Genomic DNA, 24,463 nt, shown 5'->3' on the forward strand with positions numbered 1-24,463 from the left:
GCTGCTGCACAACGCTCACTTGCCCTGCATTGTTTGGGAGCTGCACCTACTCCTGCTGAGCCTTTTACCTCGTTCACAGCTTTTCCAGACAAGGCTGTTCCAAGAGTTAAATGTTGGTGTCTTCTGTGTCTAGCTGCAAGACGTGCTTTTATGACAATACACTAATAGGTTAACTTACTTATAACCATTATGTCCCTAGTTATGCCGGATGGAAGTGGCTGCTTTTGTTAACCATTTATTACCTAGGGAGCTGGTTTCAGCGTGTTGCACACGATTATTTTCCAACACTGCAATTTGGTACTTGCTCGGCGTCTGGAAGGATTGTTTCTTGCAGAGGTGACCTCCCCGCAGTTAGACTGCGTGTCAGTGTTTGAGGAATATACTTGAGCTGATGGGTAGGTTGTGTGCATCTCCTGACCTCAATCGTTTTCACACTGTGAGAACTGCTGGGAAGTGGTTTGACATAAAGTGTTTATAATCTCCATCAGAAGGAAGTGCAATTATAATGGGGCCATCTTAGCAAGAAGGAGACAGCCACTAGCCTCCCTGCAACAGTGGCCTTAAGCTCTTCTCTGATTTGAGCATTATAATTAGTAAAGAAACAAGTTGTAATTAAATTAGGAGAATGGAAAGCAGGAGTACAGCCGCTGCAGAGCGCGATGCACGCAGCCACTGCCTGCCAACCAGGAGCAGTCGGGGTGTCACGGCGGGGCCCATCCCCGGGACTCTCCTCTCACCGGGCTCCCTGCAGCAGGCAGGAATTGGGCGCTGGGACCGGTTGGGATTCTCGGGAAGGTGCCGTGGCAGCAGCCCACTGCGAGCCCTGCAGCCACACCGCTCCCTGTGGCCGAGCCCCCAGCTTACAGGGGCAGCCCCCATGCCCACCCACCCTGGCCCCTGTGGGAGCAGGGAGGGCGGCGGTGCCCGGGGGGCTGCACGCTCTGGCTTCGCGGTTTGGCTGAGGCGCTCTGGCCGTGCAGATTTATTTCCTGGCTTTTAGCCAGCCTAGGAATGAAAATACTCTAGAGGGTGAAAGGCTCATAGTCAAGAGCTCTTCACCTCTTCCCTGAAAGGACCTCTCATCCTCATTCATTCAGGGTTTATTACCACTCCACTGCCTGAGAATAACTATTTGTAAAGATGGAGCTTGGGAAAAACAAGCTTCCCAGGTGCCCAAGTGCTCAGACCTACCATTATGGGATTCAGTACGGAGGCAGCACTGGACTCTTCTTCCTCCTCCTCATCTGATTTATGGGCATTTAAATTCTGAGGAAGTGGCTGTGGCTTTAGCCAACGTTTGGCCACCAAAGAGCATCGTTGCTGTCTGCATCATCCTGAGCACGTGGTGGGAGCAGCAAGGTCTCCACCCTCAGGTCAGGAGCGTCTGCCACCAAGGGGCAGCTCCTGCTTTCCTCTCTTCTGCCACCAGCCCCTCTCCAAGGGCTCAGCCGCTGCCTTGCAGAGCCACCTCTCCTCCCCAGGACCATGGCGTGTGCTGGATGTGGTCGTCTCATGGGTCTGGGGTGCTGCATACGTGGTGGTGTGAGGAATAGCCGTGTCCTTGCTTGCTGGGAATTAGCACTCACAAATAACCGGGAAAATGGGCCAGAGGGGTCCAGAACGAAGGATGAGAGCATGGGCAGCACCGTGGTGAGCATCGCCCTGGGAGGGCTGCTGCTCCCCATGGGGCATGGCCAAACCCTGCTGACCCCTCCAGCCCCTGCTGCTTTCTAAATGCACCTTCAGATTCTTCCCTCTGAGTTATTTTTGCAGTGCTCAGACTTCCTCCCAGTTACTCCTCCCTTTGAATCCTCACTCTTTGCTTTCTTAAAACTGGACCAGTTCTTATTATTCGCATTGCAAGTGCACAGCACCATGCTGCCCTTTTTGCTTGGTATTTTTCCTCAGCTCTGGAAAGCACCGGGACAGGCTGTGACGGTCTGCCGAAAACTGCTCTGTGATGAGCCAGTGTTTGCCTGCCGTTCCAGGCTGGCTCTTGTTTCTAGGTAGCGTGTCTTTGACCTCCGCAAATTAAGAGGCTGGGGAAGCAAAAGATGACAACACAGAGCACTGCCGACACGGGCTGGGAAGTCTCGGGGGAGCGCGAAGCTGACAGCACACTTTTCCACCACGAGCACCATCAGCTCAGCGGTGAGGCCAGCAGAGAGGAATGCAAGGTGCCTCCAGGATCCCCACGGAGCCGAGGCACTGTGGCAGGGCAGGGCACAGACACGGGGGTGCCAATGCCACTGGGCACCGCGCGGAGCCCAGGCGGTGCCGGTGCCGACAGCAGCTCCGCCATCCCGGCGCAGCCAGCCTGCGCGCACCGAAACAGGCAGCTAGAAAGTAAACAGTGTCTGAAACCTATTCTCATTAGGCTAATTTACGAATAAATTACCATATTCAATGGCCTTATTTTTACTGCTCGTTAACAGGCCCATGATAGGATGATAATTATGGGATTTTAAGTGGCTAATGGCAGCTGGGGCGTCAAAAGCAGTTTTTACGAATCTGTTTATGGCAGGGAAGGTGACAGGAGGGTGGGACACTGAGATGTTGGAATCGCATGTCGGAGAAAAAAAAGCTTTAATTGTTGAGTATTTATTAGAGAGGAGGGAAGACTGTAATTTAAAAATGAAACTCTGAAAAACAAAAAGGAAATTAATTAGTCTCTAAGCCCTCCGATGGCTAGAGTTTAAGGAGGACCTCAGAGGTTTGCACACGGGTAAAGTCTCCCGTGGCCAGCGCCTGGTGCTGTCTGTCCCCATGCACCCTGGGGTGCCCACTGGGACCCAGCCTGCAGCACTGCCGGGATGAAGCTGTCCCTGGGACCTGGCTTCAGGGCACTGCGGGCAGCGGGGCTGAAGCTGGAGGCTGCTGTGCAGGGGACAAGAGGGGACGGGGGTGCACCCGGGGGTCTCCATCCCCTCTGCCTGCTGGCTCTGTGACTGCCCCCTCCCGCAGCCCCCGTTCCTGGAGAGCCGGTGCTTTTTCCATACGTTTAGCCCGGCTGCTCATCATCTCCCATCTCCACCGATTCATCTTGATCTTTCAGTTTAGTATGCAGTGCTCGGAAAACAAACACGTACCAGACTGACAGTGGGAATAAATATCGTGGAGATGTTGATTAGCATTTGATCCCAGCTGGGCCTCTGGAAGCTGCAGCACTGGAATGCCTTGGCAGTTTTTTAATGCTGAATAATTTGATTAGATCAGTGGCTGAGCCTGCTGCTCGCGGTGAGATAAACCCTCCCTGCACTGCTGCTCCCCCCGCACCGCGCACGCACCTCTCCCTTCCTGGCTTGCTTGCTTTCTTTTATGGGGCCTTAAATACATCGTTTAATCAACTCTACAATTTCAATTTAGCACAGTTGTTGACTCGCATGGATGATAAGGTTCTGAAGACCCCACAGATTGCTGGCTGGTTTAACAGTGCCATTTTCCACGGCCTCCTGGCTTTTGCTGCCAAACTGCAGCCAAGCCCAGCCTTCGTCCAGACTGCCAGTGATTGCAGAAGGCTCTGTTTACTTAGCTGTAGCTGTCAATCAGCCATGTAGATATTTCCAGTCTCTTCACTGTGTAATTACCAGCAGGGACACATCCCCGCTGCACGATGACATGATAGGAACCAATGGTTCGTTTTCAAAAACACAGTAATAACATTTTTTTTTGTTCTTTTGAGGCATAGAAAGCATGAGGACATGGGGAGGGAAAACTGCAATTATCTAAGACCTCAGTGATCCTAATTAAATGATTGATTTCTGAAATTTTCTTATTCTTCAAGAAAAATGAGTTGGGAAGACTCCTACAATATCTAGAACACTTTTACTTTTAATCCAATTTAAATAATGCTGTAGGCTGAACCTTTCCTTTCCAGCAGAAGGGTAATCAGTTCAGCAAGTGGCCAGAAAGACTGCAATAAACAGTACGGCATTAACTGTTCTACTCCTTTTTTTTTTTTTTTTTTCCTTTTTTTTCTTTTTTTCCCCAAAGCATCTACTGATGTCTATTTTCAAACCATATTTTACATATTTTTTGTATTGGCAGAATATCATCTGAAAACCAAGCTTTACCTGCATTGCTAAGACTGTGAAGTTACATTTAAGTCAAAAGAGGGAAAATCATGAATTACAAAACCAGCATTTTCTATCTGAAAAGAATAATTTTATCTGAAAAAGCAAAAGTGTATATTTTCAGCCACTGACCTAATCCAAGATAAATAAACAGTCAGAGACTTCTGTTTACTTACACTTATTAACATTCAGCAGAGGGTGTGAGGGTGATACTATCTGACAACCACAATTTCAAACTTTCCCTTTGGTTCGCCGTCCTGTGATTCTGAAGCGCAATGAGCAGCACAGCTTCCACTGGATTTGCCAGCCAGGCTGCCTCGCAGCCACATCTGGAGCTGCTTTGTACACCTGCAGGATGTCGCCGTGCCATAGTGGGGGGAAGCAGACAGGGATTTTTTTTTTTTCTGTAAGTGGAAGAGAAGGATACAAATGCATAGACACCTTGCAAAATAAGTAGCTTTCCTCTGCTCAGGAGGAAGGGGATTTGCACCATATCAAATAATCAGAATAGTGCATTATATTATTATTATTATTATTATTATTATTATTATTATTATTATTATTATTATTATTATTATTATTATTATTATTATTATTATTATTATCATCCTTTTAAAAAACTGATAGAAAAAGCTGGTGGGAAATGCAAAGGAAAGAGTGACCCCTGTTTTGCAGGCCTGTAGCAAACCACAAACCCTCTCCGAGTCAGAGTTTTTCATTCAATGTACAAGGGACTTGACACCCAAACTTTTTGCCCGTATCCTCCCATTTGAGCTATGTTCCCTCCAGGCATTTGCCCACTGCTGTGGGCCAACAGCCTGCTTCTCTGCACAGCTTCAGCCTGCTACCTGCCAGCTCCCCTGCACAGCTCTGCTGATCTTGTGAGAAAGAGTTAACAGCAAATCCTTAATCACTGCCCTGGCTTTATAGATTCCTGTTGTGTCCCTCCTCAGACACCTCCTCTCCAGGCTAAAAAGCCTTAACCCAGGAAATCCTGCCTTTTATCCTTGTTCATCCCCATGGTCCCACTCTGTACCTTGCTTGCTTTTATCACCGTCTTTGAGGCACGGGGTAAGGACAGAATAATGCAGGGCTCAGGGCTTGGTGCTATACAGACGTCTATAGCAGCAGTGCTCTTCCTTGGGTCCCCTGTTTTTTTAGGGGTAATTCCCTATGTTTGATTTGGTTTTAGGCCACTGCTGGGTGTTGAGCTGGTGCCTTCAGAGCATTAGCGATTGCAGCGCTTGGTTTTGTCTCCTCGGTGGTGGCCATCAGTCCGGGGGCTGTGTGTGTGTACGGGTGGGAGTTCTGGCTTCCTCCAAGGCCCTGCTGCTCAGCCCCACACACGGGGGGCGGTTCTGCCGGCTGGTCCCACGTGGACACGGGGGCTGTGGGCTCAGCAGCTCCGTCCTGTTACTCTCGAGGAAAACATCACGGCTCATTATTCACGTTCTAGACCTCTGGTGGCAAGAGGATTTAAAATGAGAGAGTATATAACGCTGATATTAGATTACCTCTATCACAATCGAGCTCCTGGGTAAATACTATCTGTGCATAGTTCCTCATACCTGTTCCCGTGATCTCGTTTCCCTAAAAAAGCATTTTTGCATCAACACTTCAGTGTGAGACAGATACAACTACAAACACATCACTCTTCTGCCTGCACACAATCCAAGACAGCCGCAGCAGTTTCCAAAGTCAGGACACACAGAGACGGACGGACCGAGCACCCTGCGGGCGCTACCGACACTGTGATAGCGTGGACACAGGTACCGGAGCAAAGCCTGAGGTGCCACCTCCAGAGGTGACAGTGGGGGACAGGCGGGCATCCCTCTGCACCCCCAGGGCCCTTGCAGGACCCCCAGCCCGTGGAGGCTCCGGTGCTGGCGGTGCCGGCTTGCACCAGCCGAGGCGAGGGCGGCCGAGTGGAGTGTCGGTGCGAATGCCCAGGGCGCCTGTGCTCGCCTCTCTGATCACTGTGCAGCTGGTGCAAAAGGTGCTTCGTGTGAAATTAAGAGCAGGATTTGTTTCTTCAAACTTTTGCAATTTTAACATCTGCTTGTTTTGGTAAATTTGACAGGGACTCTCTTTTGTCTTTTTTATTTTATTTTATATTTTTTTTACAGAAATTCTATGAAAAGTGTTTTAAAAAGTGCTAACTGACAAGCCTACACAGGCTGCCTCCACTCAGGGAGCACTCTGCACAGTTGTTAACTTGTTAGACAGGAGCTAGATTACAATCATAAATAAATGATTTGCTGTCTCCTTACATTCAGACATGTAGCTTTTAAAGTGTAGCTGTCATCCCTGAATCAGATTTAGTCAAATGCTGTGTAACTGCAAAATTATCCTATCCTTACCTTTTTTTATTCTCCATATAATGGACAGTTAAATTGGATTTTCAAATTTGAAGTGCATATGTTTTTCAAATCCCCACAGGGTTGCCATTTTTTCATTTCTAAAGCAACTCACTAATGTTTATCATTACCACACAGAAATATTACAATTCTTAAGGGGCACCTTATAAAATCAGTACAGGAGAAATATGCTTTATCGTCTCAAAATGAAACCAATTTCTCAGCTGATTTGCAATTTATTTACATGTTAGCATTTGATTTTCTGCTGATTTATAGCCCCACATGCCTGTGTCTTAGCTGCTTTCTAAATAAACACAATCAGGTTGGGAAAGCTAATACCAAATTACAGAGCTTTGTTCTAGCTTTACTCTATTAATAAACTAAATCTTTTACCAATAGCGCCTAGCCTCCCTCAGCACTGACTGCAAGGAGAAGTCATGCATGGTATTTTGTAAGGCTCGAGTTCTGGTATGCTATAAATAATCAGGAGACGTGGAGAATCTAAGGTGAAAAATAGAGATCTCAGAAAAGGCACAAGCAAAAAATGTGGTAGCACAATTATTATTATTATTATTATTATTATTATTATTATTATTATTATTATTATTAATGCTATACACTTAAAGATTTAGTCACATCTCATGAAAACTCTGGTGCCACGGACATTTCATTTTACACAGCCATTTAAGACATTCCTTCCACCACAACTTTGCAGCAAACATGCCGTACATACGGAATTCCACTTTCCCTGCGGTCTAGATGCATACATGCAGCTGTACAGGTAATGGATGGCCAGAGCTGATGATTGTTTCAGAATAAGTTTTTTAATGGCAGGTAAATTATTCATTGGCATGTAAAATAATACTCTCAGCCTTAACTAACGTGGTAGTAAAAATAACCTCTGGCAAAGATCTCATACTTTCAAGGTTCGGTTCATTAATAAACAATATGAAGAAAGCAAGTCGGCACAATGCATTCTGGAAGTCCAAGTGACTTGATGCGTGATTCAGGAGGGTGGGGGCTGAGAATTCAAATATGTATTAGTCTTGGGGAAGCACACCTTTTTCTCTATGTAAGGTGCGTGTGCAAATTCTATGGATAATTAATGCAACAGTTACTTCAGCAGCATCAAAAGACCCACTGTTTAATTCAACATCCTATGAGCACGGTGTGACAGCAGAGGAGCATTATTCCTGGCAATGAGTGACAGAGGGCATCAAGCATTCTTCTGAAATGCTCTCGCATCTCCCTCGAATGGCACATCAGGTGTGTCTGAGCTGCATTAATTACGGGAGGTGTTGCCAGCCCCAGGCATGCACGCTCACATCAAGCCCCAGCTGCTCGGATGCCAGCCTGCGTTGGCACTGCACGTCGCACGCCCCTCGCCATCCCTGCAGACGGGGGCACGCTGAATGAGAAGCTAAGGAGCGACCCACTCTGGAGAGAGCGGCTGTGGCTCCTGGCGCTGAGACTGTGCAGGGGGCCTGGGGAGGAATCCAGCTGTGGTGGGCACCTGCGGGAAGCGGGTGCTAGCACCCAGCCATCCCCACTGGGCGCCCCCCCTGGTGCCCTGCGCTCCCCTGGGACTCCAGGCCAGCAGACACGTTCCTGGTGTCTCAGGCACTGGAGCACAAATGTAAAGCAGCCAGAGCAGGTCATGGCTCAGTTTCTTTGGGGAAGTCAGGGTGCCTTTAGCATGTTTATGGCCTGGCTGCTGCAATGCTGCCAGTAGAAGACCAGGAATGCCCAGCCTCGGTTGGACCAGGCACGTAGCACGGGCAGCATGCAGCACACGGGTTGGATTTGCTGTCTGGTTCCGAATCTTGCATCTCGGTGATTAAAATCCAACGTGGCAAGAAGGGGCCCAGCCGAGGGCCCGTGGGTGGTGGAAGGGCTGCCTGCTGTCCTGCCCCATCCCTTCCCTGGGTGCTGCCGCTGCTCCCCGTGGCAGCGCACCCTGCCCGCCGAGCCACAGCAGCCAGCAGCGAGGCCGCCCGTGCCTGCGCACGCTGCCGGCTGCTTAATGGTGGTTTCTTTGTTTTTTCCTGTTGACATTGATCATAATTGTTAGCCCATCGATTGACACGCAGACTCCTTGACAGAATAACAAGGAATACTCTGTGGCAAATTATTCATTCTCCGCCAGTTAAATCGCGCATCCTCCCGTAATCAAACCGCAGCCGCATCCAGCGGGTGGAAAACAAAGGTCCTGTAATTCAGAGCCGGGATGCGAAGAGCCCAGCGGAAGTGGCAGAACATAAGGTTCCCAGCGCTCACCACGGCCTGTCAATAACGCGTATGTGACAGCAATAATGATGCCGTCAGCAGAGCTGGTCCTGCCGTCTGTGCCGCTAGTGCAGCATGGAAATATGGGAGGGAAAATGAATTGTATCAAATGGAAAGGGCTAAGCAACGAAAACCAACGGAGAGCAGGGCAGAAATTACTTTTACTCTTAGAATTTGGATTTTGGAGTTTAGGATCTGTCTTGCAAGCATAATGGAAAAATGCCACACCTGATTTGGGCTGGTTTAAATCCTTGTGGAGGTCAGGGGGAGAGATCCCTGCCAGGTGAACCAGAGTAACCCCTTTTGCCGCAGTGGGCAGGCACTGGTTGCTGATGGGCTGTGGCCTGCTCAGCACCAGGCTCTGTGCCAGTGGCGAGCTGCTTTTCCAGCCCAGTCTTAGGAGCCTGGGAGGCATCACCTGGGGCTGACTGTACACGAGAGCAGCATCAAGGAAAGCACACTCCTCCTCCTGAAAATCACAGCTCTTCCAAGTTCTCTCCTATGAATATTCATCCGTGACAAGGATCTCATTCAGCAACGGAGGCTGAAGAACCTGGGGGTGCTTGTGCAGAAATACACGGCATGTGACACCACAGATTCCTGTTCAGTTGATACTTAGTCTCCCCAGTTTGCTTCTCCCAGTACATACACAAGCTTTGTGGGATTAAAAAATATAATCTAGAGGCTCACTCATCAAGGACCTAGAAAAATGCATAACACATGTGAATGAAAATGGCCACCCAGTTAATAGTGTAAAGACATCCAAGAAAGATATTTGATAAACCAAAAACTTCCTGTAAATTTGTGCTGGAATAAAGGTTAAATAGGGGATTATCTGCAACATCTTGTGTCAATCAAACGTAGCCATTTGTGCAAATCTGGGACCAGATATCAAAGGAAACCATGGCATGTCAGAGGCTGGGCAAGGATTAGTCAGTAACTTGAAAGAACTTATACAAACCCAACACGAAAATGCTTTGCTTTGGATGCACTTTTATAGCACAAAACTATATATGGAGTGTTTTTATCCTACTGGCTGCTATGCAGAAGCAGGGAAAAGCAAAGAAATATATTTTGGGAAAAAGAAGGGACTTGTCATTTAAGTAGCCCAACATGAAGTGACTTCACAGGAGACATCCTCCCAGCATGGGAAGGGGGTTGCTGAGGAGCCTCTCCCATGAGGCTGGGCAGAAGCCCCTCGCAGACAATTCTTTCCAGCCTTCCCTTTTTCCCCTTTGTTTTGCCTGGACAAGGCCTCCATCCCCCTGCCCCCTGCTGCGGGACCTGGGCAGTGGGGTTCTGCCGCACCACGACCTGCCCGGCGGCGCTGCTGCCTTCAGCAGCAGTCTGTCCAAAATTTCCCTTTAAGAAATCAGGGCAGAGAGAACGGGAAGTGGGTCTTCAATGACGTAAGTGTTACAGATCTCTGGAAGGAGCTAGGCTCTTTAATAGCTTTTCTAAACATTGCGTTCTCTGTAGATGATCCCTGTGGTTGTTTCACGTGTGAGAGGGCTGAAATTTGCTGGCGAATCTTGACATTTTCAGATCCATGGTGGGCCACGTGCTGCAAGACCTGCTCGCTTCCTTATTCCGATCAGTTCCACAGCTTCACCGTGATGTGGCAGATTGCTTTGAGGGATCCATGTCAGGATATTTTAGGGAAGTCACTGCTAACATTGCCATGAATAGTTTCTCTTTGCATTGCACAAATCCCGCCCTAAACGGAATTAGCGAGGCAGTGCCGGAGCTCTGGGAGGGCTGCTGCACGCGGCCATGGAGGTGCCTGCTGCAGAGGCAGGCAGAGCGGCTGCCCCAGCAGCTCTCCGTCTGCAGCAAGGAGCCTGCCTGTGTGGCACTGCCTCCGTCCTTGCCTTCCCAGAGCCCAGGCGTGGTGCTGGCAAGCACCGCAGCGCCAGGCCACGAGGCCCAGAGCATCGTGCTGGTGGCCTCCAGCACTGCACAGCACCGTGGGGTGCTGCTCTTGCAGTCCGGTCTGGAGAAATCCCCGGCACTCCTCAGACCACCCAGGCCACCCCGGGCATGGGTGCTATCATCCCCAGCACGGCTGACCCCTGGGCAGCACAGCACTCTGCTCCTTCAGGAGAAGCTTTGGAGGCTATTTAATAGATCACAGCAGAACGACTCTATTCCCATTAGTTCATATGGCTAATTAGTAAATAATTTACTCCAAGACAAATTTGGTGTGAGGTAAGTTTCTAGCTTGCGGTTTTGGCTGCCCCTCAGACACCTCCATCCCCGCTGGAGGCATGGGGTGCACAGGGGGCGCGGTGCTCGCAGCCAGGCTAGCAGGATTCCCCCGTGCTCACACTTGGCTTCAGAGCCTGAGACTTGCTCATCAGAGCCAATTTCAGTGAACCTGGTTTCTCTAGAATACACACACTCCAGTTGTGTTTTGTAGAAAGGGAGGAAAAAACCCTAAATATTTTCCCCGGGATAAGCCCCCATGTTAGAGCCACGTCCCCTCCATGCTGTTGCACACAGGCTGATATTTAAGGCAGGGACTTACTGCATAACCCAGTGCCTGTGGGATTAAAAAAAAAAAATAAAAAATATATAGTCTCCATGGAAATGGAGGCCATATCTTTTGAAAACTGTATCAGAGCTCTCTATCCTCTCCCCTTTATCATTGTATTTTAACCTACCAGCTGCATATTTAAGAGCAGAGCTTGCAAGATGATCTTACCCTTTTTTATTATTTTCCCTCATGTGTTAAGGGAGGGAATACTGACAGGGACAAGTGACAGCTCGCTAATTATTCCCTTACTGCCACTGCTGTTCTTGTTTTGGACGTGTTGCTCATTTTCCTCTGCTCTTCGCACTGAATAATGCATGGGTCCCTATCAGTATTCATGCAGTACCTTCGGGAACTGCCAGCCTAACTAGCTGATAACTGATTCAGTTTGTAACCGGTGCCTTTGGGAGTTGCAAGGAAAAGTAGCCAAGAACAAATTTAACACTTCTTTCTCATTGCTTTAGAACATCAAGGAGAGGTACAGGAGGACTGCGCATGAAATACATTTGTTGCCTGAAGCTGTTGGAAGTACATAACTAAAGTGAGTGCGTTTAACCCAGCACAGTGCAGCATGTGAGGTCAGTGGGCTATCCAGATGGGAGCACCCGGGAGGGAGAGGGCGAGGAATCGGCTCTTTCGAAGCAGTTGTTTTCAGCAGATGCCCTCTCTAGGTTTTGCAGGGAGGTGCCAAGAAAAGCCACCCCAGAGCCATCTGTACTTTGGAGTCAGAAATAGTGCAAGCCTGGTGTAAGCGGTGGTGCTGCTCGGTGTTAGCAGTTGCTATCATCGTGGTATGAGCACATCGGAGCAGCAACCCCGCAGGGCTCGAGGCAGCCGGGAGTGGGACGGGGAAGCACCGCCTCAGCACCCCCAGTGCAAGCTGAGAACGCCGTTCCGCAGGACTGGCCCCCAGCACCTGTGAAACAGAGGCTGGCCCCTTACAGCAAGGTCTGCACTTGTGGAAAGCAAGCTTCAGGAGCATCCTCTCATCCCAGGGAGAACAGAAGGCAAATGGGGATGGGGAGAAGCAATTTCCTCTCTTCCTCTGTTAAATACAATGGTGAGCAGGAAGAAAGGGAGAGTGAAGTCTGGCATTTTCATGTGCATCACATTTGTTAAAGGTGAATAGATATTCCGTGTGCTATTTGAAACTCACACTGCCTTGACCCGCCAGCAGGGAGGACTAGACCGATGCTGCTGAAAGCTGCTCTGCGTGAGACCGGCTATTCCCTCTGCAGAAAGGATGAAAAACTGCACCGAGCAGTTCGCTGAATATTCTTGCTTGAGTTTTTCATCTGACATGTGTCAGATGGTGTGACCTTAACCACCCTTAATGGCATGACCTTAACCACCATATTCACAGTTTCATTCCTCTCCAAGTACATATATATTTATACATCTAAACTAGTGCCATGGAGGAAGATACGCGTTGCATTTTGGGTTGCATCAAAGTTGTCAGACATGTCTTTTTAAAGGCACTGAAAGCAGATGGGGAGATGACCTCGTAAGTGTCCGTCATGGCTTGTGAAATGGACAGAAGTTGAAGCAGGAAAATGTAAAAGGTTTTTCTTGAAGTTTGCACTAGCAATATTTCACTAGTTCAATCAAAATGAACTGTGCTGAGAATGTTTAAATGTTCCTCTTCCACACAAAGACCATCCAGATGGGGGCTGGACAGAAAGCAAAGTTTTTTTTTTTTTTTCCACAGGGAGGCCAGCATCCACCAGTGCAAGCTGGATGGGAACACTGCTGGATGCAGGAGGAGACTGGGGAGCGTGGGCAGAATGGGACAGAGGGGACATCACTGCCCAGCTAAGGAGTTCCTGGTTCAAACAAAGCTGCTTTGTGTTAAATTGGTGATTTTTCACGGTCCTCTTTAGGGGCTTTTCTGCACATAGGCACAAGGATGCTATAACCAGGAGGGAGATCAGCTGGTCATATTGGAAAATACTCTGTGACCTGCACCATCAGACCTTCCAGAAACGTGCAAACAAAGCATTCTCCGACAGTTAAAAACCTTGGGGGAAAAATGAAAATGAACCTCTGTCTCTTCCTGAGTTCTGCAGAAGTTGACAGCAGTTTGTATTTAGTCTGCTAAAACCCGAGGCTAATTGGACAAAATTAGTGACATGTTTTAAGAAGTAAGGAAAGAACTGAATAATGTTAATCTCTTTATCATGCTGTCTATAATTACAGCAAAAAATAGGATGTCAATGAGAAAGTGAAGTATGGAATTCAAAATCTCGTGGTAATGACTGTGCTCTTATTGCTTGCCCCCAGTCTGCTGGAGAAGTTTGGCTTCAGCTGCAAGGCGCACATTGTTAACTTGGCAGTGTCACTCGTGCTCCTCTTTCAGTGAACAATTTTCCCCAGCCATAGGAAGCCTTGGAAAGACATTCACCAGTGTCTCTGGTGCCTCTGGGGAGCCTTGGAAGACAAGAAAAAAGCCTCAAGATACTGCATGTCAGTCTATCTCTCACTATAATTATCTTTATTGATTGGAGAATCACTTACATTTCCATATCTCTGAGTTACCTGTTAGCGTTACTGTTTAGATGTGTTCACGGATCAGATTTCAAGAGATTTAATCCCAGGGAAGTGTCTTGTTATGTATGAACTCTATGCAAATTTCAGAAGAGAGGTGATGCGGTTTCATGGCAAGAAATAACACCAGAACCCAATCATCAGTGGAAGGAGAAAAGAGGCAGCGGCCGTGGCAGCAAAGCCATTTTCGCAGCAACCCCACAACACATAGTGGTGCACTACGCAGTTTTTATGGGTTAAGAGGATCTCAATATTTTCTCAAAATAAAGAAAGAACAGAAATGCGTGAGGACACAAAGCCACCAAACCAGAAATTCTCCTTTCCTGTAGGTTTGTGACGAGCCCCGTGTGGACGGTTCTTGTTGCAGACAGGTTTACAGAAATACCTGCTTAACTCAGGGCTGGCAGCGGCTGGGAATGACTCCTCTGAGCGTGCTCTCCCCTAATGCCTGCTTCCTTCTGCTGATGGAAATCCTGCCGATTTCCTCCCCGGTTACCCCCGCTCTGCAGCTCTGCGTGCTTCTGCTGCCTGCCGGTGGCACAACCCTGCCTGCTGCCCCTCCGTCGTGGGGGTGCCTCCAGCCTCTGGGGTCTTTCAGGGAAAACAACGTTATTGTGCTGGCTGGGGGCGCTGGTTGGTGTGGGAAGGCAAAGCAGAGCAGTGGCAGCAACACTTTTGGTGACGAGAGCAGGAAGCCATGGCATGGCCTGGCCATCTCCACGGAGGCCGTTTTGGCTGTGCTCACCCGGTGCTGGGCAGAGCGAGCGGCCGGCCACAGCTCCCTGCAGCTCAGCAGCCGGAGGCTGTACCAGGAGGAGCACATCCAGTGCCGTGTCCCCATGTCCTGCAGTGCCCCGTTAACCAGGACCTCACACCTCTGGGATGTGGTGCTGCCTGGGGTGGGTCTCCAGGCGTGAGCCTCACAGCAACCAGCTGGCTGCTGTCAGCCCTCGGCAATTCGAAGTGCACACCCGCACCGCTGCTGCTGCTCTCTGGTGCCCAGCTGGCAGACAGGGAAGAGCAAAAAGTGGGCCAGAGCCTTCTGCAGCCCCACTGCAGGCTGTGCCTGGCCCTGCAACCCCAGCACCAGGCACAGGCACAGGCACCGAGGACAGGAGCCGGCGGCTCTCCTGTGCTGACCCCGAGCATCCCTGGCACAGGTCCTGGCCCTGCTGCAAGGGCGCCGGGGGCCTCTGGAAATGTTCCTGGCCACCGGCCCCTCCACTGCAGCCTGCTCAGCCTTGCTGAGGCTAGGCACAGAATCCATGCTCCAAAATGGATGTTTTTCACATTAAAGAGCTGCACAAACATTTTATTTCCCATTTGTGGCCCTTTTGCAAACAGCAGAGAATCCACTCTTTCCTCCCAAAGATTTGTGTCCAAGGGAGCTCCCAGGCTAACATAAAGCTGCCCATACTTTCAAGAGGCCTCTCCGGTAAGCTCTTATTTCTTGGATTCCTTCCCAAAATGAGGCAGTATCGCTTATGGGAAGCAGCAAACAGGAGTGATGTGAAGCATTGAGAAAGCCTTCCAGTTTCAGCAGAGGCACAAGTGTCATCTCTCTACAGAAATATCAATTATATTTCCTGTACAGCTAATGAGATAGCAGTTGGCAAACATTAGCAGGTAAACAGTCAAACACAGCAGAGCACATAGTTTGGGCTTTTTGAATTAAATTTTCGCATTATTAAAGTGTCCCTGAGCACTGTACCCTCTGGCATGCCCAGATAAAGAGCCTATAATAATCAATGGAGTGAAATGAAATGCACGAGGGAGCCCCTTCCTCCCCTAAACCAGCCCACAGCCAGCGTGGTGCCTGCAGGGGGGCCGCACCGCCCGGGGGACACGCGGCCCCATCCTGCGGGCTGCTGTGGCTCTGAGCACCGCTGATGAAACCCCTTGCAACAGGGTTCTGGTTCCTCGGTTTCAGCTGTGTTGCATTACTGGGTTTAGTTAAACTGCCATTCCACCAGCCTGAACCACCGTGCTCGGGGACAGCGGGGGCTGCTGCCCTTCCCGTGTGGTGCCCTAGCAGGGGACGCGCTGCGCAGTGACTTATCTGCTGGTCTCCAGCTGTAGCCTGCTAGGATGCTCTACATGAATATATTCAGGTTGATTTTGAGTAACTTGAGCATTTAGATGTCTTTATCCTGCAGGGGTTACCGACTTGCCCGATGGTTTAGCAGCGTGTCACACAGTCAGCAAGGAGGGTGCAGTCTGCCTTTTGCCCGGCCGATGGCTCTGGGTGCAGAGCTCCAGCTCCTCAGTGCTGTGGGATTCAACACCAAAACTACAGCACCCAGACTTTACACTGGTGGCCCTGGGGTCACCACAAGCAGCTCAGGACCCTTCTCCGCTCTGCAGACAGGGAAGCGGAGGCACAGGAGGCACAGGGTGCCAAACTGGACTGCGTGGGCTCACCCAGGAAGGCCGCGGCGGAGCTCCAGCCCCAGCACCCCGCGAGGTCCCGGCATTGCGGGGTCGGTGCTGGCAGTCCCTGGCCAGGCAGGGGGTGTACGGCCCAGGCACGGCTCCAGCCAGCAGCCAGGCACTGCAGGCTGCCCCCAGCAGGGCAGCCCCCTGCGAGAAAACGTCTCCCTCCAAAGCACGTACTGCTGCCGCGCAAGAGCTTCCTTTGCTCATTTTTACTGCTCTGCTCTTTTCGGTGAATAAGAGAGTATAACTGATTCAGCATTATTATTAATCCCATATGTAGCTTAGGAGGGGAGGAAAAAGCAGTAATTAAGTGCAGTCATAAGTTAAAAGAATTGAGCGTGTGTTTCTTTCTTGCCTAATATCTGGCAAGTGCCTCGTGTTTACTCAGTCATCTGCCTCTCCGTTCGGCTGAATTGTGAGTTTTTTCAAAACCACCCTGTGTACTGCTTTTGTTCCCCAGGGTGAGGACCCGGCTCCCCCCAGGCAACCTCCGGGGCACGGACACAATGGGGTATTGTGGGACGCTCTTCATCGTCCAAAGCCTGCTGCATGCTGAAAGAGCTACCTGCAGGAGCTGCCCCACACCTATGCACAAACGGCACCCGCTGCTTCCTCAGCTGCAGCCGGGGCTTTCCTAGGCAAGTGCCATAACCAACAGACATCAGCCTCCAACCTGAAAAGATGCAGGCCTCCACGTGAGAGGGAGGCCAGCAGGAAAGATTAGGGATTGTTATAGTTTGATGGGAAAGGGCAGCTGGCTGGGATGCAGGAGAAGGTACAGCAAGGAGAAAAATGAGGAAAAAAGGCTGACATTGGGCACTAAAGAAGAAATCAGAAAGGAGACTTCCATGGGATAGAATGGAAAAATTCAAGCTAGGCACTAAGAAAATGTTACAGAAGTCTGAAAGAGCAAAAGAATAGATAAAGAAAAAGAACGAGCAACAGCAAACCATGAAGGCAGAGCGGACCTGCAAACACCTTCCAGGAATGCAATTACTGCCGTAGCAATGCCCCCATGGCCATGGGGCACCCAACAGCCTGAGCACACCAGCCTGCTGCCTTCTGTGGGGTCTGCAGCTGGCTTTGGATGAGTGGGACAGGGCTTGTTCCTGCTGCCCTGCTCGTCACAGCTGGGCCTAGGGCAGGTGAAGCATATATAGGGGTGAGGGCCTGAGCCCACCAGGGAGGTGTGCTAGGGGAGGGTTTGTGGGGCTTGGCATTCTAAGCTAAGGCAATGAGTAAAAGTTGGATGTGTTTTGGTTTATTTTTATTTTTTTTCTTCCTTGTCTGGAAAAACAAATAAACCAAGAACTCTTGTTCTGTGAGATGCTAGCATGTGGTTTTGTTACTAAGAGATGATATATAGCTTTATCTAAGGAATTAAGATTTTGCTCAGTCTTAGGAGCTCTTCTCCTGGAGCTGCTCTGTGAGAGCATTTTGGAAAGGTCCTTCTAGACTGAAAGTTGGGTAATCCTTTGGAAAAAAATAAAAAAATAAAAAAAAATGCTGGCATTAGTAGCAATGTCCTAGTAAGATATGAGCAACAGGGAGAACATAGATATTTACCTAGTTCTAATGCAATGAGCTTTTGAGTGGTTCCTAGATCAACCTTAATCTCTCTGAAATGCAGATGAGTTATGAGCTTGCCTTAAGTTGTTCCTCTCCCCCAGGCAGTGGAGGGTTTTAGAGTTTGCCCTTGCCAGGGTCAAGTTCTGCTTCAACGTGCTCGACTAGAAGGCTGTGGAGTGAGGCAGAGGAAAAGCTGAGTGCTCCAGGTGTCTGGTGCAGAGCGAGCTGGTTCCTGCCGGGTGGCGCAAGAGCTGGCCTGGCTCTGCGTGCTAGAGTGACATTAGGAGGACATAAATTTTTTAGGCTATACTTGAACGCTTCAACTATTTAAAAAACAGCCTCTGAAACACAAATTTAATATCCTGATGTCCCATTAAGCCACAAGGAGGACCTTTGCTTGCGAGGGCTGTGGTGTGCTTTTGTGGAGCGCTGGGCATGGTGTCACCCTCTGGTTGCGGTGACCATGTCGCTGGTAGCCCTGCATTCCCACCCATCCCTCCGTCCCTGTTTTTTCTTGTTATTCCCTCCATCCAGAGGATCATTTTTCAGACAGCCCCAGTGCTTTGCCCTGCAGTCAGACTATTTAGTCTGGTTTTGGTGACCCTGTCTGACTGTTCAAGAATAAGCTCTCAGGTTTCTCTTTTCTCTGCAATCACTACCATTTTTTTTTTAAACAAATACATACCTTTGAGCCTTAGCCTTTCAGAAGGACTTAAGGTGGTCCCATTCTCCTTCCTCTGTGCAAAGAGAAATGCTCAGAATAGCACTGGGATTTGCATTCCTTTGCAATTGTGCTGTGTGGAGCGCAGGGTTACCTTTGCTTATTAGTCATTGTGGAGTGGCCATTCAGAACTAATATTAAATAATAATAATAAAAAACCACAACACTAAAAAATCAGGAATACCTGTGTTCTAACACACAGGCAGCACTTATCTCCAAGCATGACAGCCAAGACACCGTTAGTTTTCTTTAGAGAAACGATGATATAATTTTTAGTTTGACTAATATGTGCTGAAAAAGCTCATTGTGCTTTAAATGTTAATTCCAAAAGCTTTTAAAAATTCCCATAAGCTCTCTCCTTTGTGCTGCTCAGCCATTGTCCACAGCCCCTAGCAAGAGTTCACATTGTGCGTCTGCATTGTGTGCTCGTGCGGAGTCAGCAGAAAGTGCTCCTGCTCAGGATGGATGGAGATGACTGTTCACCAGTTAATTTTGTTTTAATTACTATACAAAAGTCGAAGTAGATAATTGCTCATCATGGGCTTTGTTTTAGACCCCGTTACTCCAGCTTCTAAAACAAAGCAGTCGCTTAGCCTACAGAACGACTTTCCTGAAAGCTGGGGCCTATAAAAGGGTTAACAGCACAAAATACTTTTCTTTATAAATAACAACCAAAGAATATATTTCAAAAATAAAACAAAAGGGACTGATGCTGTATCATATACAATTCCTGGAGCAGCAGAAGTGCTGACTGTGACACGCCGGGGAGGCTTCCTATTGATCAGGAAATCAAAGCCAAGCAGCGCCTGGCGCTGGGTGCGCGGGCGGCTCGGGGCTGCTGCCGGCTTCGTTTGGCCGACTGCAAAGCACAGCGACCGCTGGGTGAGGGTTGTTCAGCCACGGCGTGCTAATGAAGCTTGCGTTAATTAGCCACTGCGGATTGATTTTCATGATTTGTCTGTCTGGGCCTTTCAAACGGGTCTGGGGGAATTTGGCATTGCCCTTTGCTGCTGCTCGGTGAGACGAAGGAGCTCCCAGCTCCACGGTGCTGGGCACGGCCGGGTGTCAGCTCCTGCGGCCCCAGGCACCCCCCGTAGTCCCCAGGCTGCTCCTGTGCACACCGCTTTTCACAGCAGGTTGGAGGCTGGGAGCTACGTCTGCTCCAGTGACTGCTGCTGTGGTGTGGGGAAGGCAAAGTGGCTGGGTGAGGCACCAAGGTGAAGGAGAGCAACTGCACGTTAACAAGCCAGGGTATTTTTGCAGAGGGTTTTAATGGGGAAAATGGCAGAAAGCTGACTTTAAAGAGAATTCTGAGCCGTTTCTGCGAGACCCAGCCTGCTCCTGCACCCCCTTCTGCCCTGCCACCCAGAAAGCTTTTCAAGTGGAACAGCCTGCAGCTATTACAATAAACACCTCAGCCGCAACCTGTCTCTCATTTGCATATTAGCAGCCTTAATTTTGATGAAATATGCAAATGTATGCAAAATGAAATTCATCTCATAATGACACAAGGCGATTAAACAATTTTTATGCTTAAATATTCTGTTTAATGAAATCAAACAGACCCATGCGTGTGACAAATTTGCCTCAGCATGGAGAAATTAGTGGATATCAAAAAACTACCACAGAATCCCAAACACAGGACGTACTGCACTGGGCATTGAAATCACCTCTTCAGCGTGAAAATAATCAGTGTTTCTGATAACCAAATGAACTGGAAATTATGTTAGTGAGAACTGTTAAAGTAAGTTAGTTGCGAGGTACTTTGTTTTCTGCTCTCCAAAGAGATCCCACTCTCTGGCCATCTTTTATTTATGTTCCAGATGTTAAATTGAGTAAACATGCTTGCAGATTCTTCTTGGATATTTATGTATTTCAAACAAAAACGTGGTGATATGGTCCCGTTCAGCTGCAAGCAAGGCATCCTTCGTGGCTCTGGCTGCCCCGACCCTGGTGGTGCTCCTGCTCCTCAGCCCCTTCCCGCTGCCAGCCGCAGTGAGCTGCTCTTTGCTTTAATTTCGCTCCCGTTCGCTCGCGCTGCAAACGTTTCTTTTACAAGATGCAGGAGCGGAGAGCCTGGACACGCATCCCCCCACACTTCAGCACGCTGTTTAAAGCTTATGCCAGACTCATTAAATGTTTCCTCTGCCTCTCTCTGCAGCCCGATGATCCTGTCCAGCCCCACCGCCCACACGCGCCCCCAGCCCCATGCTCACGGGGCTGAGGCTGCCGGGGCAGGCGCTGACAGCCGCCGAGGTGCAGGGCTGCCAGGGCTGTCACGGGCGTGCCATGGCCCCAGCAGGCTCAGCACCCATGCACGGACCTGCTGGGGGTCTCCTTGGGGTAGGTGCAGCTCTGCGGGGTCCCCTGGGCACAGCGGGGAGATACAGCAGCATGGGCTGGCTCTGTGGGGTTCACAGCATCAAGTGAGGGATCAGAGCTGCTGCTGAATGTGATGGAGTTGTGTGGCTGGGGCATCTTGGGCTGCTCTGGATGTGAGGAATTGGCCCTGGGATCACACCATCACCCCTCTGTCCTCCTGGGGGTGGGAACACCTGGCTCGTGCGCAGAGAATGGAAAGAGGCTTTTTTTTTTCTGAGCAGCTGCTATGGAAAGTGTTTGTTTTCATCAATGTGAATTACACCCGATTTTCCTCATTCCTTTCCTCATTCTCAAATAAAAGCCTTCCCCCAGGTCCCAGGGCATCCTTTCCCCTCCAGCGCTGAGGAGAGCTGAGCGGGGTTTGCTGCAGCGCGCGGCCTCGTGTGGGTCCCTCCTGTGCCGGCAGCGCCGATGCTGCCGCGTCCCCGAGGCTGCTCCTGGGGCAGTGCAGGGAGCTGCTGGGTCTGCAGGCTCTACAAAGCCACCAGCCCAGGTCCAGGGACCGGGGGAGAAGTGCACGAGGCCATTATCTCCCAGCATTTCATTTCAGTTTTACTCCACATCCATCAAGTCTGTGGATTTCTAAGGCACATAAAAGGTGACAGTGAAGTTAGCCATGGGGAAGTAACCTACTTTTCGAGGAGAAGGAACTAGTTAGGAATTATTTCCAGCTTGGTGGCCTGCTCCTCCTCCTCTCCCCATGGAGCACATTCGGCCAAAAGCATCCCTTCCTCCGGAGGTCAAAACCCCGGCTCTGGGGGAAACGCAATCCCTGTGCTCAGCCCCGCACCGGCTCTGGTTGCTGTGCTGGAAGGGCTGCGGTGACCCTCGGCTATAATGCTGAGCCTGTTACTGCTAATGATTTGTCCAGATGTCACTGCATTCCCCTTCCAGTTCAGATATGATAAAGCTGAGGTAATTTAATCTCAGTCCCATGCATACTCCTGCTTTATTTTTCTGTGGACTATATTTATTACAAATAAGTTTTGTAAAGACATTGCTGCTGATGATTTTCCCATGTTCCAATTAACTTTGTTTTGCTGAATAATAGGTAAATTCACCACCAGCCTCACTGTTTCTAGACCCAGAGGTGCCGAAGAACTGTTAAGTCACCTCGTGAGACTGCACTCTAGGATATATTTCCAAATACTCAGTCAATGTTTTTATTTGTTTCTGTTTTGTTTTTCACTCAACAGCATGCACAATGAAAGTTTCTACTGCTTCCCTTGGGTATCTCATACATCATTCTGCCAGGAAAAGAGGAAATCAGGAGTGCTTGGTCTGCGCTCAGGTCTGCTCCTTATACCTCCTCCTGGGAACCCGTGTGGCCAGCTGCCCGTACCCTGTCCCAGCTCCTCCTGCCGTTGTGTGGCGGAGCTGGAGGGCAGCCGTGAGCCCATCCGTGGGCAGGGGGTCCGATGGCTCTTGCGTTCCTCAGGTGTCCTTGTGCCTTGGAGGAGCCCAGCCTGGCACCCAGCATCCAGCTCTGCTCCAGCCACCGACAGAATGGCTGTTTGCACGGCCTGAAGTGATGGCACTGCTGGAAACAATCTTTGCTTTCATCCCTCATTGCAGACTCATCCCAGTTTTTGTCTGAAATCTTTTTTGCCTCTTCCATCCTAACTGTATCCAGATTTTCCTGTTTCCTCCCTCTCCCTCCCTCATGTCTCAGCTGTATCAGCTGCACTGGTCCCAGCCGTGTTTCTCTTGGTCGTATTCTGCATTTTCCTGACTCTTCCAAGCCCCGCTTCTTTTGCTGGTGGTGGTATTTGTGATTTATCCCAGCTGAGTCTCGTCTGTAAACTTTATTGATAGGGTGTTTATTCTCTCTTTCAAAGTGCTAGTGGTACTTACAAGCAATACTTGTCCTAGCGCCTGCCGCCCACCCTCTCCCTCCCCAGGACGCCCGTGCTGCTGCTCCAGGGGCTCCCGGAGCTGCTGCAGGGCCAGGGCTGAGCCCGAGCTGTGCCCTGGTGTTCCCTGGAGCCTGAGGTGCGGCACAGCTCGGCCAGGCAGCGCGGGAAGCCTCGTGCCCCCCCCCAGGGCTCCTGCATCTGGAAATGCAATTGCTGCCTCCTGACTCGCAGCCTTGCTGTTGAGCACTGCGCTCTGCTCCTGGCCTCATGCTCCCCTGAGCAGCGTGTCCCTGACTTCCCCTTCTTCCTTCAGGGCTGTCACGGTGTAATTGATGATTTTAGGGAGTAGTTGACTCCGACTGCCTGGTTCTGCTCTGTAAGTTCATTCCCATGATCTGGACCCATGGCGACTCGCGCCTCGCTGTCAGGGCACCGCAGGAATGTCCCTGATGTGATGCGATGCCCACGCACACCAGTGACACCCTGCAGAGTGCCCGGTGCTGTGCCAGGCTGCACGCCGCGGTGCTGCCCTGCTGTGCAGGCTGAATGTCCCCAGCCTGCAGCCTGATCAATGACAGGGAGCTGCGGGAGGATCTCTGTCACCTCCCTCCCTGGGGGTGCGAGACCCCAGGTGCCGGGCTCTGGGCGAGCCCCCGCCACCCCCAGCACGGGGAAGGGCACGCGGTGCCCCTGCCCCATCCCCACGCCCCGGCAGCCCCACACAAGTCTCCTTCCCCGCCTGCCAAGAATTACAGAGCGCTCGGGGCCGAGCTGCAGTGCTGAAGCGCGGACCCCTGCCAGGCCTCATAGCACAGCCATGATGTAAGAGCAAGAAGTCAGCAAAACCCCCACTGCTCACACAGCAACGTTAACCCTTGCGGCGAGGGCGGCCGCGCCAGGCACGAGAGGCTGGGAGCTGGCGGAGGGGAGGGGGGGACCTGGGGACCCCCCAGTGGCTGTCGTGCACCCGGGGGCCCCCCGCAGCCCCCGTGTCCGGCAGCGCTCAGACCAGAGCCCCGGCCTCGTGCTCTGCTTTTCCACAGCACGTAAATCATTCGTCAGGCAACAGGTTACTGGCTGAAAAGTCCCTAAATTATCCGAGAAAGTTGATGAAGTTTCACAGCACGAGATGAATGTGACGTTCCCCGCTGTATGAAGTGTTCATCAGAAATGACTTGGTCCAAACAACCTTGTGCTACGAAGCCATCGGTCCGCCAAAAACCTGTGACAAAGCATTCGGCTTTAAACATGGCTTTGCTGGAATTAGGGCTGGTTACAATCCTATAGCTTAGTGTTTCGACCTTGTTATATTCCCATTATTTTGGTAGTTCACCGAATATTTGTAATATTTCACTCTGGATGAGCAATCTCAGAAAGTGAGGTACATCCAACTGCCACATCGTTTATCTGTGTGGATTCAGCTTGAACAAGAAGAGCTGGTGTGCTGTATTCTTTCCCTGCTGCACTTTAAAAAATATTCTAGTTTGGACTTTTTTTTTTAAAGAAAAGGGTACAGAAAGATGTTCTTCACCCAGAGGCTGCCTAACAGACACGCACCCCGTTGTGTCTTGGTCCGGGCTCGAGGTGTGCCGAGCGGTGCTCGCAGCCACAGCAGCTCCGTGGCAGCACCCGCGGGCTGGGGGCTGGGGGCTGGGGGCTGGGGGCTGGGGGCAGTGAGAAGCAGTCCTGGCCTTGTCCACGCGCTG

This window comes from Anas acuta, chromosome 17 (genome assembly GCF_963932015.1).
Source record: "Anas acuta chromosome 17, bAnaAcu1.1, whole genome shotgun sequence".
Classification (NCBI taxonomy): Eukaryota; Metazoa; Chordata; class Aves; order Anseriformes; family Anatidae; genus Anas; species Anas acuta.